Raw genomic sequence first — 13,878 nt, 5'->3', positions numbered from 1 at the left:
CATTGCTCTAGTTGATTTACATGTTAACAAGCTTCTGATTCCTGCATTAGCATGTGACAGTGCAATGAAGCAGGGAGAGAGAGGGATGGAGTTAAGGGATTTTGACATGCTAGACAGGCCTTCATCTCAGAAACATGCATTTTGTAGCTGCAATACTAATTCAAACAAAAAGTAAAAAAGTTAAAGCAAAAAGTCTTTATTTTATTTTAACAGGCCTGGGATTATCTAGTTAATCATTAGAAAATGGGAAAGTCTGACTACGGGGAGGATGATTGTGATGATTAATTGTCAAATGAAACCTCTTTTCCCAGAAAACTTGGGACTTTTTCTAAAGTGCAATAAAATCTCTAATCTTCCAAGTTACTTGGAACTTTATTTATCTAGGAAAAGTACAAAGGATAGACCTTATTGTGTTACCTTCAAGCCCTCAGGCTTCAAATCATCATGCTAGGGTGATGCTACAAAGGGTGATGAATACAAACACAGCACATCCAGAAATGCAACCTGAAGTCTATGTTTCAACTTGTTTTCTACTTGAAGTTGCTGATTCAGCTGGAGTTAGGGGATGACCCAGTCATAGCCTGAAAGCAACCTCCTCCACCACACCATCAAAGGTGAAACATGACCAAAGGATTTAGGTTAAGTTGATGCTGAGTACAAAAGAAGTGCTGCGGAAGATGCCACTTGATGCCACTCCACCGCTGGAGTAAGCTTTCCATCTGTTATGACGCTTAGATCAAGTTTGCAGAAATTCAACTCTTGCACAATAGTGTGACAGGCAGAGACGTGGAGGACAGCTTTTGTCAACTGTTGTTTTAAAACTGAATAGTGACAGTGAAAGGGTGAAAGAGAGTGCACTGCACAGCAGACACCCTGCATGCAGAGCAATGCTGCAGACGTTTATATGCAGGAAATGCCTGCAGACATTCAGCATCCGTTACTTCATCTGATTTCTGATTTCAGGATTGGCACCGTGTTGTCTTTTTTGCTTGAGTTACATTTAAACTATGGATTTTTAAATGGCAGCACAGTCATTCTTTAATCTTACATAAGTCCTGAACATGTATTTATTAAGTGTTTCCTTTTCTTTTTCATTCAAGGGCCCAGTGCATGAATGTAAAGTGCTGAATGGCAGCCAGGCAGGTGGTGTCTGCAGCAGAGGAAGCTAATGACACTTTAAGGTTTCTCCACAGGGGGTTCTGCTCACTGCTGTCTGCCTGCAGCCCGCTGACATGTCAACTGCATTGCCCTCCCTAACACCGGTGCGATGTGTGTATGTGAAACTGTATGTGTACGCGTGACAGTGTGTGTGTCTATTCTCCATCCTCGTTCTCCCACGGTGCCAGTAGGAAGTGGAAGGTAGAATTTATTCTGAATATCGATCGTCTGGCATCTCTGTGGGTGTTCTGTGCTGCAGCGTTCGGTTAGGGAGCACAGATTGATGACTTGTCTGTCTGTTGTCGCAGGGGGGAGAGAAGGGCTGTCAATGATACATAAATCTACAGTAGACGGGTCACAAGGGGAGCAGTGGAAGAAATATGGACATTTGTTAGTAGCTAATTTGTTGCCATATTTATTCTCGTGTTTATAAGAGCACTGAGGGGCCCCTTCGCGTTGTTATGCATGTTTTTCTAATCCTATCACCTTTGGTAACAATTTAAAGTTCGCAGTAAGTGAAGGTAACAGAAAAAAGTCACTGCGTCACTGAGCTTGACTGTTTTGATGTATGGGAACATTTTCATTATAATCCATCTTTTAGATATTTATTTGGACAGCTCACCTACATTTACAAATACTGTCTTTCTTTCAAAGCTGGAAATCGTTCCGAGCAATTTAAAGGAACAGGATAATGAACGCAGAGTGAAAAAAAAACGCCTCATGCTTTCGATGTTTCTTGTAATTGTAATGTTACTTTGCAGCAGACTGTCAGCTGTTGCACATCGGACCTCCCCCGCCCACCATCCATCCATTAGTGATATCCGCTTATCCTTCGGAGGGTTCCCCACCCACCACCCCTAATAGATTCTTAGTCTGTGTGAAACTATGTACGAATTTTAAAAAGCAGAAGCAAACAAACAAAGCAACAGAAGACAAAAATTATCATAATTGTAGTAATTTTATGATCAATTTGTCAGAGGTTTGTTTACGCTTCATTACTAGCTCCTTCTAAACAGATGTGCTGCACCACCGTAGTCTGTTCATTCACTTTCCCAACAGACTAAGGAAGGTGACAACCAACAGAAGCTTCATTAAATTCAAATAACTTCCCTCTCACAGTTGTAATAACACTCCCCAGAACCTGCCCCTTAAATATGTTCATATTTGTGCCTTCAAAGTGTCTCTTAAACATACTCTGTGATTGTGTATAGCTGTGATTTGGGCACTTAGGAAATGTGTTTTGTTCATTCATACACAAATTTAAGTTGTGAAGAAAAACAACAATGTAATAAGCAGAAAAATGAAAAACGCCTCTTAAACTTGAATCACTCACATTTAACAAGCGGAGTAAATGTTTACACCCACTTCTCCACTAAATGACACCGGAAACACAAAAGACTTTACACAACCTCTTGTTAATAAAGGGAATGGTGCAGATGATGAATGCAATCACCCGATGAACTTTAATATCCCTTTAAATCCCTCCTGGAATACTGACTGTGACAGTGTGCTGCCTGCCACCTGTTACCTCCATGAATGAGACTGTCATAAAAAAAATGTTTCATGAAAAGATGTCCCCAACAGCCCCTCCTAAAATACTGGGCACATCTGTTCTCTCATGCAACCAGCCTCTCTCTGCTGATGGCACTGTGGTCATACAGGCAGCATTCGCTGGCATGGTGGGTGTACAAATAACAGCGGAGAGCGAGACTGGGGTGAGACAGGGTTGCTGAAATGAACTATAAATACACAGCTGCTACAGAATGTACTTCAACCTTCATTTCAAATTAGTGCCGATGCTGTTTTTGCCATTAAATTCAAGCATGTAAATGCAGGTCGATCAAAGCAAAGGGAAAAACGGACACAGGTTGGGTGGAGAAAAGTGTTTTGGATGCTTAGTAATGCATCCAAATGTGAGCTTGTGAGTTCGTGTAACAATTACTACTTTACACACATTTTTGCAAACTGTGCACACAAGCACAAACTCACATAAATGCAATATGTTTAGAATTGTTTGAAAGGACAAGTACAGTTCGCTCCAACTTGGATTTTATTGTTGTTGCTGCAGGCGTCAGTCCTGCCAGTTACAATAAAACTGTACTGAGCACAATTTGCTAAGGTCTTGGAACACAGCAGTATACAGTTGCTAAAATAGGTCCAACAACTCGTTTGAACATAAAACTTACAGTACACTGAAATCACTTATCTCACAGGGAAACACGAGAGTGGACGACTAATTTAAAGTGTAATTGTAATTAAGCTATGAACAAATCTTAAGAAGCCCTAAAATATTATTTGTTATAACTGACTTTCTAGATATGGAACAGCATGGCTGAGCACATAAAGTTTCAGTACTGGCCTCTTTAATTTTATAAACCATGCTGACGACTCAAGTGCTGAAGTGTAGAGACACAAACGTGTCAAAAGACACGACAGTGACACCACACACAGGTGGGAGATCAGCTTCTCACTCTTCTTCTTCTTCTTCTTCTGCTCTTACGCTTTTTTTTCTGCCTTACCCTCCATCTCTGGTGTATTAATCTGGAATTCTAAGGGTGCAATTTTATGGGGAATATCATAAATTATTTATGACTGAACTGAAAAAAAGACACCCACGGTGGCAGGGGTCCTGCTGTGGCTGATCACTAAGCTGAATTCCATTAGCAAGGTTTCACATGTGACCAACACCATCGCTGGTACTTAAAGTGCACTCCACCCTCTACACTCGCTGCTCTCTCGCCACTTCGTCACCATCATCACAACCTCCTGCCAGTATTTATTTAAAGGATAAAAGCTGTGGTAATGTTACCTTTTCCCTGTTGCCACTGTGGCTGATGAAAAGTCCTCTACCTGCTGCAGCTCTGCTTTTTGTCCCAGTTGTGTTCTCATACTGTTTTTTAAAATTCATTAAAACTACCTAGCAGTGATACTGCTGCTTCAGCTAATGTAACACATCATGCTTAGCAGCACATGTATTGCATTTTCTTACTAATTAGGCAGTCTTTTTTTTAAATATATACTTTTTTATAAATGCAGCCTGTCACATGCAGAAATGACAGTAAATCACAGCAACCCTGTCAGTGGATGGATGCTTTCCCTTGCAAGCGACAGAATGAAGTTCCTTTGGGCTAACAAGAAAAAAAAAAAACATTCTTGCATAGTGGACTAATTTTACCACAGGGACAATAACTAATGACAGTGATGCTCCTGTTGTAAAACTGTAAAATGCAACCACACACAGACTGCAGCCAGTTTTTCTGCTGTTCATGGTTATTCATGGCTCTCTGTCAGTCAGGGTGCTGCTGGTGGAGGCCACTCAGGAGATGTGTGCTCACTAAACTATAATTGAATTGATGATAGATGATTCCAGGACTTCCCGTTTCCCCTGTGTGACAACAATGAATTTCTAGGTAAAGCACCTCCACTTGTACAAACAGCACAACAGCGCGCCTGCTAATGGAGCGTTAACCAAACAATTATTGGTGCTGATAATGTTGAAAATCATGAGTGTTTCGCTTTAATTGAAGAGAAGCTGTCAGGGGGTAAATATCTGTTTATTTTGCTATTTATCACCTTGTAGTTCACAGGCTCGTGCTTGACGTAGCCCCAAACAATAGGAGCCAATCAGGAATGATTTCCAATGGGGCTCAGGGGGAGGCTGAAGGTGGATCGCTGTCTGTGACTTTGTGCAAGTGTGTGAAGGGATCATTTATATTTCTGTCATCATGTTTACCAAGAACAACAGGATGAGTGTCTTCATCAGTTCTTATAGTTTGAGTGTGTGTGTGTGTGTGTGTGTGTGTGTGTGTGTGTGTGTGTGTGTGTGTGTGTGTGTGTGTGTGTGTGTGTGTGTCTTGCACCAAAAAAGCTTCAAGTCCTTCCTGCCATTCTGTGTTCAAGGAAATTGCTATTGATGAGCCTCACTGTAGCAAATGCCCCCATGCAGTTTTAAAGGCTCTACACAGCATTAATTCAGAGTGTCATTTTGATGAGCCATTTCCTCGGGAACACAAACACGCACACACTCTCATTGTGGTATGGCTTGTTTTTCCTAAACCATTACAACACAAGGATATTGTGATTAATCTGGTTTGCACTGAACAGTCATTGGACTTGATGAACTGACTCTGGTCACTTGTTTAACTCGTTTGGGTGTGAGCCAAATAAAAAACAGTGTTAGTGACATCCATGACTTACAGAACCTACATGAATCAGATCCACACACGACCAACTAAGGCTTGGAAATGGTGAACTGTTGGCTATTACAGTAAATAAGAGCTATTCTAGATGTGGTGAAGGTAGTAATGCTGGAAAGAAACAAGAAGTCAACTTTGTGAATAAGACAATTGTCTCTATTAGAGCATTTAAACTGCTTCCTTGACTTATTAACTACGTGTAGTTTTAGCCTTTCATTCAGTATTAAGTTAAACTACATCTGTCCTATTGCAGCATTTGAAGTGAGCTAGCCAAATGTTTTCAGAAGACATGAGATCCTAATATTTTTTTTATAATTCTCTGCTTTCATGTTGGTGCCCTAGTGAAATTACCGAGATTAGAAAATAATGAAATAACTCAGACCATAACTGAATTAATTCAAGTGTAGGTAGAGTGAAACACTAATCAGCCCCCCAGAAGGCCACAGACAATGTAACTGAGCAGCCTCCAGTCCTCATTAAAGCCACGAGTCACAGTGTCTATATAAAGAGGTGAGAGTGTGTAAAAAAGTGGGCCTGCAGGCATGGTTCATGTGTTACATTCAACACCGCAGATCCATGTTTGACCAAGAGAAAAATAACTTAGTGGTCTGCAGACAAAATCATACAATCCCCACAACACAATTTCCAAGTCAGTATTTTAAAAACGTATGCGATTGGTTTTCTTTTTGTGTGAAAAATAATAACCTTTAGGATTTTCTTACAATGAAAACACATCTCTTTAAAAGCCAAAGAGCTGTTTCCTCATTCCTCCTCCTCAACAGTTTAACCCATATGAATTAACACCCATACCTGACCTCATGTAGTAAGAACATGTGGGCACAAATATTTTCACTTCATCAATTATTCCATGCCCAAAGACAGCAAATTTTCATCAGCATAAATGTATGTACAGTATTTGAAGCACTTCTGTAAAGTCACCCTGTCACCTCAGCAAAAGTCCTCCTGACTTTTTTTATATTTAAATCAATATTTATGAATATATTTCCATTTCTATTAAATGTGTTGTGTCCGCACCTTGAAATGGACAATAAAGAACAAATAAGAGCAGCTGATGTGGTAACATGTACATTATGTGTATTTATTTCTTGTATTTGTTTGGTGGACACAGTGGAGAAATTTGAATAGAAGTTAAGATAACAACTAAAAACGTACAAAATGTTGACCTTTCCTCCAAAATCTAGGACATCCCTGCCAGATCCTTGCAGGCATGTTGCAGTGAGCCACACCGAAAATCCAGCGACCAATCCAAAATCCCGCACACCTTCAATTTTGTGGAAAATCCACCACCCCCTGCTGTTAGAGAGGCTGCCCTGTAAGTCGGGCCTTGGCAGGGTGCCCTGCGTGAAACTGTGCATCCTGACTGCCTCGTCTAACACTGATTGTGAGGAGCACTGTTTGTCAGGCATTTGAATGAAGTTTGTTCTGAGCAATGTACGAGTGATTGGTTATTTGGGTGCACGAGTGACTGATTGACTGATTGACTGATTGATTGTGCACTCTGCTGACAAACATCATCACTGGACTAAAGCCTGTAGGAGGTAGGAGACAATGAGAACGTATTTTATGATGTCCGCAGTCCTCATCCAATCAGAGTTGTGATAGCAGGACACAGGGAGGACAGAGACAGACAGACAAGTAGAGCCACACTTGTTTTGCTATTTCTCTTAATCTCAGTTACAGAGGAGACGGGGATTAACTCCAGCCAAATAATACAGTAGATATGAAAGGGAGAAATGGAATCTCTGTTCAGGATAAAGTACAAGATATTGTCTTTGCTGCAAGCAGACAAAATAGCATGTTGCCCTCTAATACAACAATGGTCATTATTTCTGGACCACTTTTACACTTTGTGAGACTTGGGACATTTTATTTTTACTGCATGTTTTATAAAAAAGTAATGACCTTAGTCACCAACGAAGAAGTGAATCATCATCAAGTCAACTTGAAAGCTTCCATACGTGCACATCACATCTTCTAAATGTAAAACATGTTTAAAAGATAATTGTGCATTAACAAGTGCACAGGCTGTGTACCAAGAGCAGATTTAACATCATGTCTAGAGGAAGCAGAGAATGATTGAATGAAGGACTGATTTCAGACACAGTCACTCTGTTCGATTGAGCCTTTGTGATTAAGCTAATATTAGCGCTCAGCTCTCGTCTACTCCTCAAATGTCTTTGTTGCAACATTACCTGGATATATTTAGTTTTTATCTGACAATGAGCCACCATGCCAACTGACTACTGGTGCAGTTTCTGTTGCTATGACAATATCAATAGTGCATCCACAGCAGATTGAAGCAGCCCTTCACTTTAGTGACCCTCTGACTTTCCTCCTTGTGTCACAATCTGGTTTGATCTAATGAAGTATTTAAAATCAACTGAACACATTGAGATTAAATTTGGATCACAGACTTTGATAATTCCCAAAATATCAACCCTAACTACGTCAGTGGTTACAATCATTGTTATTTTGTCCAGTACCCACAAAACTGTTGAACAAGCCCTCTAAAATGAGCTGCCACAAACTTTATGTTGTTGATATTGTTGTTATGTTGATACTGTATGAACTAAAGGTGCACCTTGTGAATGGCTGTATCCTGCTTGTTGTTTCTGACAATTTGAAATGTTAAAACCCAACAACAGAGTAAAGAAGCATCACTGAATTATATTATTCAGAGATCTGGACATGCTATAATGTTCAAAAGTCAAAATAAAATTCATGACAATTGTTTAGGAAATGACGTATTAAACCAAAACGGTAGTTCGCACGAGGACAAGCTAGAGCTGTGGGAAGAATCTCGTGTGCTGACAGAAACATTATGAAATGGCAGGGCTTCATCATCCAACTGGTTCTGCTGTTTTTAGCTAAGGTCAGGAGTGATTCAGGCAAAGAGCTTTTCAGCACTCAACTCCATCTTCATAGAGCTGTGAAATGATTTAAATACTGATTGCCTAACCACATACTTCTCCCCCAGACTGTTGCTATACATAAAAATATGTTCTTGGTAAACACGCACTGTTATATAAAGGTCAAAAAATACTTTGTCTTTCTGAATCACAGCTTCCTCTGAGTGGGTCTAATGTGTGGGGGAGTTATTTATCTTCATCTGGATCTGAGATTTTGATCCTCATGCTGCTGCAGTGGCACCAGCAGCCAGACTGAATATATATTCAGCAATAAACATATAGTATGGTACAGTATGGCTACTTCCAGAAGTGGAAGTAGCTTTTTTAATAAATCAGAATCCAGGATTATCTCCACTTATTTAATCCCCTGGCAAATATAATACTGTTTAGCTCTGAACATTTGCAAGTAATTGAAGTTATAAATAAGCAAAACTAAAAGATCTGTAATGAGCGTTTTGTTGGCTGAGACACAGTAGAGTTAGTGGTAGTTTAATTAAGAACATGTTGCCATTTGCTGAAACTGAGATGAGAAGTGCTAGATATGAAATACTTGCAAAAAAAATATATGGCACTCTGAAATAGCAGGTGGTGTACGCTTTATTTTGTGATAACGAACTTGTTGCAAATACTTAAAACTATTCAATCGTGCTCATTGTTCTTAGTAAGCTGATAGGTTAAACTCATCACTATGCTTTTAATTGTCAAACTACGAATACTAGAACACATTGATGTGTCTTTTACCTGAATTGAGTGCTGAGTGGAGACATCAGAGAGCAAATTAACCAGACAAAGTCCAGAAGTTTCATTGTCGTCAAAATAACAGACTAGCAACAAATCATGTAACCTGTCACCTGGGGTGGATGTCACTTCACCAAGTCAGTCAGAAATAATAGGTTTGCTTGTGGCTCTGTGAGATTGTGTTTTGCACAGCATATTATCATGCTAACAAACTCACAATTACAATGATTGTATGCTGATCTAAAGTATATTTTTATCAAGTTACTGTATTAGTGGCTCAGCTTGAGCGTGTTTGTAAAACAAAAAGCCTATTCTGGTAGCACATTGTCCCTAAATATATGACACTAGGATGTCTAAATCATAAAGTGTGGTGTCTTGGTGACTTAAGGGTCTGAAGCGCTGGTCCAGTGTTGAACATCTCCCTTCATGTCTGTCAACTCTCTTCTGCCCACTGAATCCAAAAGTCGCAAATAAATTATGTATGCATTGTGTTAAAGGAGATTTTCTAAAAAGCTACATCCAGAAATGCTGTGTCGGAGACACTGCATGCCTGATAGGCTGCCGTGGTGCAAGAAAGCCCAGCGTTCATTGTTTGAAAGCCAGTGAAGTGTAAATGCCAAAGGACATTGTTACCTCTTGATAGTACCAGTGGCACCTATAACTCTGACACCCCAAGGAGCTTCAAAGCATCCTAAAATGGAACAGAATATTATCTCAGCTGACAACTGTCATCTATATTTCAGGCTGGAGTTCAATGGCCATATAAAAAGCCCTATTAATCTCCAGTAATGATGCTGCATGGTTATTACATTGGTGCACTCCGTGTGCAGGGAGGGCTTGTGTTAAAGGAGATAGATCAAACAAATCATTTTTATTGTCAGCTGCCACATTGAAGTGGGGAATGTGTTAACATTTGGAAATGACAGTTAATTAATAGAGACAGTACTGTGAGTTAAATGACTGCTACTAGACCAGCTATGGACCTCTAATTGCATACATGCTGTATTTGCCAAGTTTCCAGTGTTGACGTCTTAAACCTGAAAGTAAATCTTTTATTTTTTTCATTGTGTCAAGAACGTTTATTTTTCCTTTACTTCTTTTTTCAGCTATTGCTTCAAATTACTGTTCTGTCAAGTTCAAAATTTGTCATCTAATCCCTGCTTTGCTTCTTTTTCATTCCCCCTCCTGAGACCAGTTCAGTCTTTGCTGCTGCTGCACGACCAGAAAATGTCTGAAATCACAATGACAGCTTAGCGATATAACTCTATTTTGAAGAGGAGCGTTGGACTCAACTCATTCTGCTAGTAACCTGCACCGAAGCTGCTGCAAGTCAACTAAACAGCTTCTCACATTTTGAATTTTATTCCGAGATACTGTCACCTGGGACACACTATACCCACACACACACAAAATATACTGAAATCTGTTGTTCACTTAAAGGTTTCAAGTCACTGAGATGCCCTCCGGAGGAGAAGAAGGAAAAGAGAGAGGGGAAGTGGAACAAAAGATAGTTGAGGAAAGGAGGGCAAGAGTTTAAGACACAGACGGGCAGAAGTGGCTGTTAAAGAAGACAAGAGATGGAGGGATAAAAAGTAGGATAGTGAAAGGAGAAGCTGAGGCTTTCATTTGTTGTGTAATTGGGCTTGAAATCAGCCTATACTTAAAGGCAAACTTTTATTCCCTTCGCCCTCTCTTATATGCTGCCTTTATCACCATAGTTTTCATCTCTCTCTTGTTTCCTGATCCACATGAAAGCGACAGGCATGTCTGGTCCCAGGGTATGAATATTAAAACCCTGCATCTCTGCTTATGTTTAGGCTTCTGATGGTCTGTACACTTTCCCCCCTTCCCCTCTTAACCATACCTCTTTCTTCCACGATGCTGCACGCTGTATGCTCAGTTTTAATTATCCCTCGCTATTGCAGCACGTGTTTTTAGGCCAACAATAAAACTTGTTTTCATCCTATAGGCACAGATGCTTTATGTTTGCCTTTGTGATTATGTGTGTGTCTTCAAGAGGGTGCTTTGCATGCCTACTAGGAAGTGTCTGAGAGTAATTTTGGTGTGGCAGCAGAGGCCCCAGGTGTGGGAAAGATATTGGAAAAGGCTCTTATTGAGCCAGTTCAAATTAGACACAGTTTAGGAGACTGCATTTTGTCGTGACCGTTCCATTAGCACCGTTTTGGAGGGATTTGTAATCGCTTTTGGGTTAAAGATAACATAGTTTGCCAACATTCTTCTTTCCTTTTTTTAAAAGCTTCATATTATTGTCACATCAGCAACAACTGGGTGTTTTTTTATTATAATTTCTCACCATTTAGATGTTCTTCATGGCAGCCAAGTTAAGTGCTCATACTGGTTCTGATGTTTCCGCCCTGCATTATACAATAAATAGAGGCTTGACACAGCATGAATGAGGGAATCTGAGCAGCCTGAGTATGTGTTAGCGTATGCACGTTGTGCACCAAAAAGCCGGTTGGTTTATTCCAACTGGTGTGTGCTGGGGCCTCTGAATTTCCCATCTCATTCTGGGCACTCTCCTGCAACCTATTTCCATGGAAATTAAAGCATAATGCCAGACATCATGGCTTTTCCAATTTGGACACACACAGAGACACACGCTCAAAAGAAATACTGGAGCATGTGGAAGTTTACAGAGCAGAACTCAGGGAATATAAAACCAGAGATAGATCTTGGATTGATAAATATGGAAGGAAGATAAGAGGATCAGAGAATCAGAGCCTTTCTGGCTGACTGATCAGAACCCTCGCTATGTTGCACAATCACACAATGATGGACCTAATGCAGCTGATACACAGCAGGAAGTAAATGTAAATTTGATCAGGTATGATAAGGGTTTCGTCAAAATCAAATACACTGGTAAGGTGAGCAGTGGCATTAATAGATGTCTTAGGATTATTATTATAACAGCGCAAGATCTCTTTGTGATGCTGTATTTAAGTCTTACAGCCCATCATGTTTTCTTGGATATGCATCAGCTATCTCTGCTTTGCAAGGCAGTCTGCACACCCCCTCAACACAAAAGTAAACTCCCAACACATACCTGAAAGCACATATTGCCCAGCAGCTCAAGGTGAAATACATTTTAATGAAAACGTGCGCACATTTAAGCAGCGTTAGTACAAATCAGAAAGGAAAATCCATGTGTGTGTCCAGCTGCTAATATGTGGATATTATATAATGTGAATATGAAGATGTTATATTAAGATCACGTATGAAATATATTAGGTCCATTTATGTTAGTGCAATGAATTAATGTGATTAGTAGGGTGCATATACAGTAATGACATGGCAGCAATATGACTAATAAAAAGAAAACTGGGTCCTACATCACTGTTTTGGGATTATTAAATGTTTTTACAGTTCTACAGGGGCTAGTATAAATTGTTACACTGACCAATGCTACAGACTAAAGAATATACAACATAAATTACCAGAGGATCTTGAATGTGCCTTTGTTCTGGCTTTAAATGTAAATATGTTGTATGTAAATGTATAAATGTAACATTACAGACGTTTCATGTGGGCAAAGCACAGCTAAACTATACCTTTTACATCCATGTTCACTAAAGTCCTCAAGTATTGGGTACGTTTACTGTGACCAGTGACACTGAGAGAGAACATAATAGTACTTTAAAAGGCAGGGGCATGTGGTCAGGAGGAGACGTTAAACTAGAAACACAATTCTGTACAGTGACACCCACAAACATATTATATACGAGCATCCGTGCACAACGGCTATAATGCTCCAATACAAACAGAATTACTCCCCACATACACACACTCAGTACAGTGTACACACACACGAACATGTGCGTGCAGCAGTAGCGGGCCCAGGGGAGATAACAGTGTGGTGTAACTAAACACAATGATTACCCTGCCCACACAGCCTCTGGATCCTCTTCCATTATTGGCTTTAAATGAAATCAAGATCGATTGATCACTCGGCCTGAGACACTGCAACTGCTCAGCTGTGTGTGTTTATTTATGTGCACAATTTAACACGTCGAACGCAGTGTGTGTTAGGGTTAGCACTTAGCTCATCTTCAGATACTGTACATTAGATAAAATGTTTGTCGAAGCTGTATGTTTTTGAATATACTGTAGGTGGCTCACATACTTGATATGCTAGTTTATGCATGTTTACGGTTATGCTTATGCATTTATCTGGGAAAGGAGCCCATTACCCTGGAGCGAGAGCTTCCTAGAGGTCTGAGCAAGAGTTATGAAGTACACACACATGTGTAACCTCACACACACACGCACAGACATACACAGAGACACTAATCTGACACACTTCCTCAGGGCGTAGGATAAAAAGAATATTTAAACACAGAGCTGTCTGAAGGACTCTCATACATATTTCATCCACCGGAGCTCATCCTGCTATCATAAAGCAGATTAATTGGACATTTACTCAGGCATCAATCGATTTAGAAAATATATCAGTATTACATTCTCTCTTTTTACCCACGCTCACTCAGGTTTTCTATTGCTCTTATGTTTTTATCATCCTGTTTGCTCTCCCCGGGGTATAGCAGAGTAATGGCCTGGAGTGTCCATTACGACTGTGTCAGTCCAGGGTGATCTTGTCAGCCACAACAAGTGCTGCGCGTGTGTGTGTGTGTATTTGTGTGTGTATTTGTGTGTTTCTAAGTACACCATAGATTCCTCCATGCAGCAATCACTGCAGCACTCGCGCCAACTGAGTGGCAGTTTCGTGGAAACTTGTCGTCACCTAACGTTACTCTCAGCAGGGACGTTTTCTCCCAGTGAATCATGCCACGAGCAATTACAGCTGTGGGCCACCTCTGTCTACATCTGTGACTTTACAA

Source organism: Anabas testudineus, chromosome 11, assembly GCF_900324465.2.
Source record: "Anabas testudineus chromosome 11, fAnaTes1.2, whole genome shotgun sequence".
NCBI classification, from domain to species: domain Eukaryota; kingdom Metazoa; phylum Chordata; class Actinopteri; order Anabantiformes; family Anabantidae; genus Anabas; species Anabas testudineus.
This window is presented reverse-complemented; position numbering follows the sequence as displayed.